The sequence below is a fragment of the Pseudopipra pipra genome, chromosome 3, assembly GCF_036250125.1.
Source record: "Pseudopipra pipra isolate bDixPip1 chromosome 3, bDixPip1.hap1, whole genome shotgun sequence".
In the NCBI taxonomy this organism is placed as follows: Eukaryota; Metazoa; Chordata; class Aves; order Passeriformes; family Pipridae; genus Pseudopipra; species Pseudopipra pipra.
The window spans coordinates 58,493,937-58,502,020 of NC_087551.1; the positions used below are offsets into that span (position 1 = coordinate 58,493,937).

Genomic DNA, 8,084 nt, shown 5'->3' on the forward strand with positions numbered 1-8,084 from the left:
TGCCTTTGCAGAAGTTAAAAAGCTTTTGAGCCTGGGGAGGAATTTTGTGGTTCTTTTGTTTGTTTGTTTTCAATAACCAGTTTAACCACTCCTTCTCTGTGAGAACATACAAGACTGTTTCTCCCCAAAACTATTCTTAAATAGATAAACCACTGAAACACCTATTAAAATGTTTTCATCTTCAAGACAGCATATGCTTAGGTGTTCTCCAGAGTAAGGTTTACTAAACTGAGGTCCAAAATAAGTATCATTGGTTCCTATATAAAATCTATATATGCATATGAACTGTACTGACATTCCAGACAGATAAAATCCTTATAACTGGCATTAAATGCTGCTATATTGAAATTGTCAGCATCCAGAGGACTGTTTATATATTCATAGTAGCAATTTTCTCTTGCAGTACACTGTGGCCAATAATGAAATATCAAAATTACTACTTAAAATAGGTGTTTTGTTGTTTTAGATATGAAAATCTTACTGAACATTGTCCCTTGGTTATTCTGTGTCAACCACTTGTAACATGCTTAATTCATGATGTACAAGTATATACTCCAAAAGTCCAAATTTAAGGCTATTGACTAAAAAGCTAGTTAGAGTCAGAAGCTACGGTAGCTCTCTGTTAATCTAGCAGCTACATGAATATCCTGGTAGCACCTATCTATATTTTGGTAACAGCAATTTACATCTAGCAATCAGACCTAAAAACTGGAAAACAGTAATGTTTTGGAATTACTGTGGTGGGACACGACATAGAAATGCAAATCATCAGTTTTATATAAAGCATTTTATACTTAAATATATGTATGCTGGTTTCATTGACAATATTTAAAACACAAACATGGTTCAAAAGCATGCTGCTTAAGGTTCTAAAAATTAACTTCCCTTCGATTTCCCAAAGTGATACCAGGACCTCATATGACCTGTATTCCAGTCACAGTATTGTGGCAGAGATTTCTCCAAAGGTGGGCATTCTAACATTACGATGTATCTACGTATAGTAATGGCAAATCAAATTTAAGAAGACCATAGGAGCAACACTAATCACAAGTATGAAGAATATGAAAATTGTGCAAGAACAATAGTTGCTGTTTCCAGGAAAAAAAAAGGTAGAAATCTAAGATTAAATCTGAAAGAAATGATTACTGTAATAGATATGCAAATAAAACAAAAGGTTATCCACGAGAACATTACAGCCTGACAGAGCTGCAGCAAAATAGCTAAAAATTGCCAAAGTCTTTTTGAAGAACTCAATCCCCAGGTATACTATATCTCAAACTGAATAAACTGACTGACCTAGAACATCATCTGCCTTCAATACTATTTCCTAACTTAAGGAAATTCTGGAATATATACAGAATATATATATATACAATTGGAGCAGTAGTTAATGAATACAATGAATGTATTCATTATTCAATGAATAGTAGTACATGAATATAACAGGAACAGTTAAGGACATGAAAAAATGCTTCCTGTCTAGAGCAACAAAACTCCAAGATGACTTGTCATCCTGTGAAAAAAGGCAAAGCCCAAATAGTGTAAACAAAAGCACTAAAGAGATATGGCTATTACATGCATACAAGTGAAGAATATTAGAGATCTGTTAAACATAATATTTTCCAATGTCATGGAAAAGTACAGTCAAATAGAAGTGGGTGGGAAAATCATTCTTCATCTCATTTCAGTCGATAGATAAGAATTTTAGAAATCTGCAGTGGAAAAATAACACTATTGCTGCTGTTATCTGTGACTACTAATTTAGTGGTGTCAGTGCCAATTAGTGTGGCTACTTATTTCTGACAGTAAGACATTCTAATGGGATTTTCAGATACACCTCTCACTTTCTGGTATATGAACACAAAAATCTCACTTCTGCCATAAAGAGGCAAGGAAATTAATCTTAAAAAAAAAAATAAGCTATGGTATGATACTTCCAGGCCTCCTCACAGAGAACAACAAACTAAAGACAAATGTATTTTAGCATAGGTACAGATCTATAGGTACCAATTAATGAAGAGAATATCAGAATTTTTAAACTCTCAGGGTCTTTCAGATATAAAAACCAATATACAATGATGTTTGCATATGTTAAATGCTTAAGCATTATGCTTGAGGAAAAAGCGATCATTAGGGATTCATGACCACTGAGATTACTTAGAGCCAGACACCAGAACTCTGAAGCACTCTGATCTTATTACCAAAATTACACAAATAGAGTTTAGGCAAATCACATGTGCATAGCTGCATTTTAAGCAAAGGCAGTCTTTGAGCATGAAAATATGGCAGATTAACATGATCCTCAACTCATTTTGAAGCAACAGCAAAGTTAGTTACTAACTCATTTTAACAAAAGAACTGGGAAGAACTGCAAAGCAATTATATACTGACAGAAATTGATAGCTGCATGGCCTCTGTTGAGATGGTCAAAAATTAGTGGAGGCGTTGTACAGGTCTCACTAGAATGATGGAATTACAAAGATGAGATAAATAAATGCACCACCAGAAGCAAAAAGACCAAAGACCCAGAGCATTGAGAACAAAATAATCTCTGAAGTAGAAGCCTGGACTCAGAATATAAGAAGTGATAAACTGCCCCCAAAATTATCACTGAGATCTCCAAGTAGGTGAACAACTGTTACGTGTGTGCAGACATAAGAGAATGAAAATCTGCTGCATTTTTTAAACAAATCTTTCAGGAACCTAGGGATGGACTTCTCACCAAACCTACAAACCCACTTACAATTTCACTACAGAACATTGTTCACACTTATGGACACTAGCTAAAGTATAAAATACTACAGCAGTGCACATAATGGTAAAAACAATGAAATATTTAAATAAACACAAACAGTATCTGATATCAGCTGACAGAATCCAAGAGGAGACCATTTTCTGTCTGCTATCTTGCCACAGAACATATCACTACTGAACACAGATAAATTGGTTATTCGGGTGCAAGGTAATTTTTTTCTGGTTTTGACTCAATTCTTTTTATTTTATTATTCTATTTATTACATTATACTCAAAATGGAGTCAGAATTGATTCATTCCTGCAAAGAAGTGTAATCATAATTAATTAGTGTTTATAATGAAACAAAATCTAGTCAAAGTATATTCAAACAGTTCTGAAAAATATCTCTTATGTGTACTTTCTGCCTTATAAATACATCTTCCTCTAATGGCAGAGAAAAGAAGACACAGGAAGGTTAAAGCCTATTCTGGCAGGCAAGCTAATGACTGCCCAGACATTGGTTGTGTCAAGTTAGACACAACCAGAGCATTTCCTGAGCATAAACTGAATGCCTGGCATCAGGTTTTATAACTGTAGTAGGTTGGCCCTGGCTGAATGCCAGGTACTCACCACAGCCACTCTCCCACTCCTCTCTGCAATTGGACAGAGGAGAGAGAGAAAAAACAGCTCAAGATTCATGAGTTGAGATAAGAGCCTTGGGAGACGTCACTTACTGAACACCATCATGGGCAAAACAGACTCTAAGTGGGGATATTAACTGAATTTATTACTAACAGAATCAGAGCAAAACAGTGAGAAGTAAAATAATCTTGAAACTACCTTCCTCCCCACCCCTCCTTTCTTCCATATTCTCCCTCCCCCCCCAGCAGTGCAGGGGGACAGGGAATGAGGGTTATGGTCAGTTGTTGTTTCTGCCACTGCTCAGGGAGAGGAGTCCTTACCCTGCTCCTTGGAGTCCCTCCCACTGGAGACAGTCCTTGATGGACCCCATTGGCATGAGTCCATCCCACAGGCAACAGTTCTTCATGAAACTGCTGTCAAGTGGGTCTGCTCCATGGAGTGCAGTCCTTCACAAATGAGCTGTACCGACACGGGAACCCCATGCAGGCCACGAGTCCTACCAGGGAAAAACCTGCTCCAGCGTGGGCTCCTCTCTCCATGAGCTGCAGGTCCCTGGCAGGACCCTGCTCCATCTTGGGCCTCCCATGGGGTCACAGCCTCCTTCGGATATCCACCTGATCCAGCATGGGCTTCTCCATGGGCTGCAGGTGGGTCTCTGCACCCCGATGGTCCTCCATGGGCTGCAGGGGCACAGCTGCTCCACCATGGTCTTCACCATGGACTGCAGAGGCCTCAGCTTTGGTGCCAGGAGTACCTTCTCCCACTCATTCTGCACTGACCTTGGTTCACACATCGTTGACATGTTCTCACTGCGCTCTTCCCTGGCCGGAATTCTTTCCATTGGAATACATTTCTGTTCTTAAATATGTTATCACAGAGGCATTACTATCACTCTTGAGTGGCTCAGCCTTGGCTAGGGGCAGGAAATCCATTCTGGAGCTGGCTGGCATTGGCTCCACTGGACAGGGGAAGCTTCTAGCAGCTTTTAGCAGAAGGCACCCCTGTAGTGCCCCCCGCTACCAAACCTAGCCACAGAAACCCACTACAATAACTCCTGGTGGTAAGTATTGAATTTGAGCTAATTCCCAAAAAGAGAAGCTTGTCTTTATTCACATATTTTAATGGCACTGACTGATTTGGGCCCTTACCATATCCTACAATAATATCTGAAGTAACAGTACCTTTCATGATTGTATTGTAGCCATCCAAAGGGGGATGCATGGTGTGACATGGTACTGGAATGTGACTCTCGTGTCTCAGATATTGGATGAGGACAAGCACAAAATAAAGTGCAGGAGAGATGGTCATTCAGATGGAGTTGTCAATACTGAACTACTATGCCACTGAGCAATGACTGGTTATCATCAGCATGTTTGGAGTGTGATACATTGTGTTAGCAAAGCCCATGATGACTGCTCACAACAATCAAGATTCAGTTAGACTGAGCCCACTGATAACACACTCCAAAACCTCTAGCCATTGCCTGAGTCTCAGAGGGCTGTGCGGGTATAGGATTGCATCTCCTATAAACTATCAGATGGTGTCCAGCTGTCCTTGCAAAGAACTTCAAAGTCTTCCCCTCCAGAGGGGCAGGTTATCTTTCATATGTCTTGCTCTACCTCTAGCCCTTCCTGGCACTCACTAAACCTAATGTGTTACAACATACTCCTTCGCAGTACTGGCACACATAGAATTTTCCTACAGATGGTGATAAAGCTAAATGAAGTAGATTTGTTGATTCTTTCAAAAACAACTACCCAGAAATAGGTTTGAAATCAATTTGGAAACAGGCAATATTCTATGTGTGAATCTTTCTGTAGAGAGAAGAGTAGCTTCAAGCAGTATTGCTGTTTAAATTCATTTACCTCGTTTAGTTTCTAGATAAGAAAGAATTCATCATGAGCAGCTGTACTAAACAGGTCTAAGAAAAAGGGAAAAAGGGTATTCCAGCAGCAAATATGCAAAGAAGGAGGCTTCATGGAAGACTAAATACAGAGAAATTTATAGTTTAAAGAACTATCACATTAATGGGGTTGTCAACCGTAAGGAGTCACGAAAGGCTAAGAAGAGCCTCTTAAGACATGGAAATTTTCCATTTTAAAGACTGCGAAATAAAGAAGTTACTTAGAAATCCTGGCCTTCATTCCTCCACACACCCTTCAGCATTCCCTATGAGCCCCTCAAAACACAAACACAAGTTAGAGAACTGTGCTTTGATTGAAGTACCTGCTTTAGAAGCATAAGTTAAAAATGTAAAGAGTCAGAAAGCTTTTGGCAATTTGAAAAAGAGGTGATGTGCTTCTGACGGTGCAGAAAAGACGGATTATGTGTCCCATGATACAGATAAAACATGGATTCCCCTTTCTTTCACTAGGGCTTTTTGATCCTCATAACTAGGATATGGATATAACATGGATAAACACATCTCACAAGATCAAGATTATACAAGACTGCAAGCTAAAGGAGATAAATAATTGCTTATTTTTTCCTTCAGACTCTTGCTTAACTGAAAGAAGCAGCCTTTTTAAAGTCAGTGGTGCGTAAGAAATGAAAGTGGTAGGAATGACTAATGCTAGAGCAACAAAGCCGTTCTCAAACTACTAATTCACTCATTAGATACAACTTTATAAAGATTTTAACAAAAACTATTGCCTAATAAGTTAAAAGCACTCGGCCCTCCTAGCAATTTGCAGTAGAAAGAATGGACAGTTTTCACTGAACCTTATCATATTGTATTGCTAAATTTGATATGTCTAGTGGGACTAACAAGTTAGAAAAGTGAGAAAGTCTAAGGGAGATTCCATAAAAAAGTGACACTAAAACCTAGTGCTATGCAACTTGTATTACCTAAAGTATCAGAACAGAGAGTTGAAAAAAATTCACATTACAGAAAATGTGTACCTTTTTAAAAACAGTTTGCACATTTATGTGTTTTTATTCTTATTTTCCTTGCTCTAATAATCTATTCCTCAGTATAGAGCTATGTGTATGGCACCTCACAAAGATAATATGAATATCTTTAAGGTTGGAAAAGACCTCCAAGATCATCAAGTCCAAAGAACCATCTAAGTTCTCTTGCATTATCCCAGAAGAATGTTCAAATACAGCAGTAGTGCTAGTAATCTTTGCATAACTAGCAGTGAGCATCCTCATTCAAAAGTGCATATTATTCTGATGTTAGTTTTGAGAGCTGTGACGTAGAATTAGTATACCTGTGTCAGATGTTGCCAAAGAAATAAAAGGACATGATTTTGGCCTAATGTCTCAATAGCAGCAGCTATTTGACACAATACTGATGATGCCCCTACAGAGACTCCAATACTTGAAAAAGTACTTGAAAAAGTATAACTGTTAAGATATTACCAATCAAGATATTATCATTATCAATAACTGACAAGACATATATCAATCACAATTTCTAGACTGTGTGGCAAACTATATACCAGAGATTTATAAGGAAAAGATTATGCTGAACATAATATGACCTAAGGATATATCATTTCAGTTGCAAGAATTGTCGTTTCACTGGGCAAAGAGGAAAATATTTTAGTCACTTTGTTTCAATGAATAATGTTATGGGACATTTTTCTTCAAGCTACAAAGTGAAATATAAAAGAAAACATCTCAAAAACTCCCTTCAAAAATTATCCAGGTTGGTCTAGTAGCTATTGATTTGTTGTAGAAACAGATACAGAAATAAAGTGTAAATCAAAATATTACTTATACCTCCAGATGACGTTAATCATTGTGTGCCAAAAACCTACTGGTATTTTTATTTCTGTTGTAATCATATGCAGCATTAAAAATTGCTTAAACTACTCTACAAATTAAAGTATTTCCACAGCTTCACCTTACCTGCAGATCAGAAGAACAAGCTGACACAGAGATGCTATGGGTAAGGCAAGACGCTTCACCATGTTTTAGGGTTGTATATTTTCTTTCCAGTTCTAAGGAAAATAAGCAGATCCTAGCATACAAGAAAAAGTAAATTCCAAAGACGGAATTTCCACATCAACATAATTGTGTCTGATACAAATACATATTTTTTTCTTTCTAAAATATAAGAAAGAAAGCAGTCACAGATCTGAAGATGCAACCAATTGCTGAAAATATCTCAGAATCCTCTCTAAATAGTTGAGACACTCAAATGTGATCTGATCAGCCATATTGCCCTTAGTCACTTGTAAATGATAATCCCTTTCAGTCCATTGTCAGCCTATAAAACTTTTCAATCAACTTCCCTGAGAAACATCATACCAAGAGGACTTCGTAAAAAAGTCAGTAGCACTGAGTGACCTTAAAATAGGAGTACATCAGCTGCTGGCCAGATTAATATGCTGGTAACAGCCCAACACCTGTTAGGGTTTGTTACAATCCACTGGCCAAATACATATTTCTATTAACCCTGCCTTTTTTCCTGCTGCCTCCCAGGGATGATATCACACAACACTCAGCACTTTTTCCTCCAGCAGGGAGGGCATTTGATGGTCACTACACTATGATATAAAGCAAAAGAAGATTTACTGATACTACCAGATGAATTGCTTGGCTGACCTTCAGGATTTCTTTCAGATGATGTGTACTTCCCCATCAGTAAAAATGTCATTACCATTAACTGTAGAAGTGACAACCACATGGAATACAAATAAAATCCAGCTTTTTAAAGGAAATATTGTATAGCCTAAAAATTATTGCTCTAGTGCAGCAG

General features: G+C 37.8%; 1 long non-coding RNA gene across 1 annotated transcript in view; it reads right to left on the minus strand.

The window, feature by feature from the left end:
* Positions 1–7,812, minus strand: part of LOC135411611 (uncharacterized) — a 22,627-nt gene extending 14,815 nt beyond the window's left edge. Inside the window, exon 1 of the long non-coding RNA XR_010429224.1 lies at positions 7,232–7,812. This is a non-coding gene — a long non-coding RNA (uncharacterized LOC135411611). The remainder of the gene's footprint in view (positions 1–7,231) is intronic.
* Between the last annotated feature and the right edge of the window lie 272 nt (positions 7,813–8,084).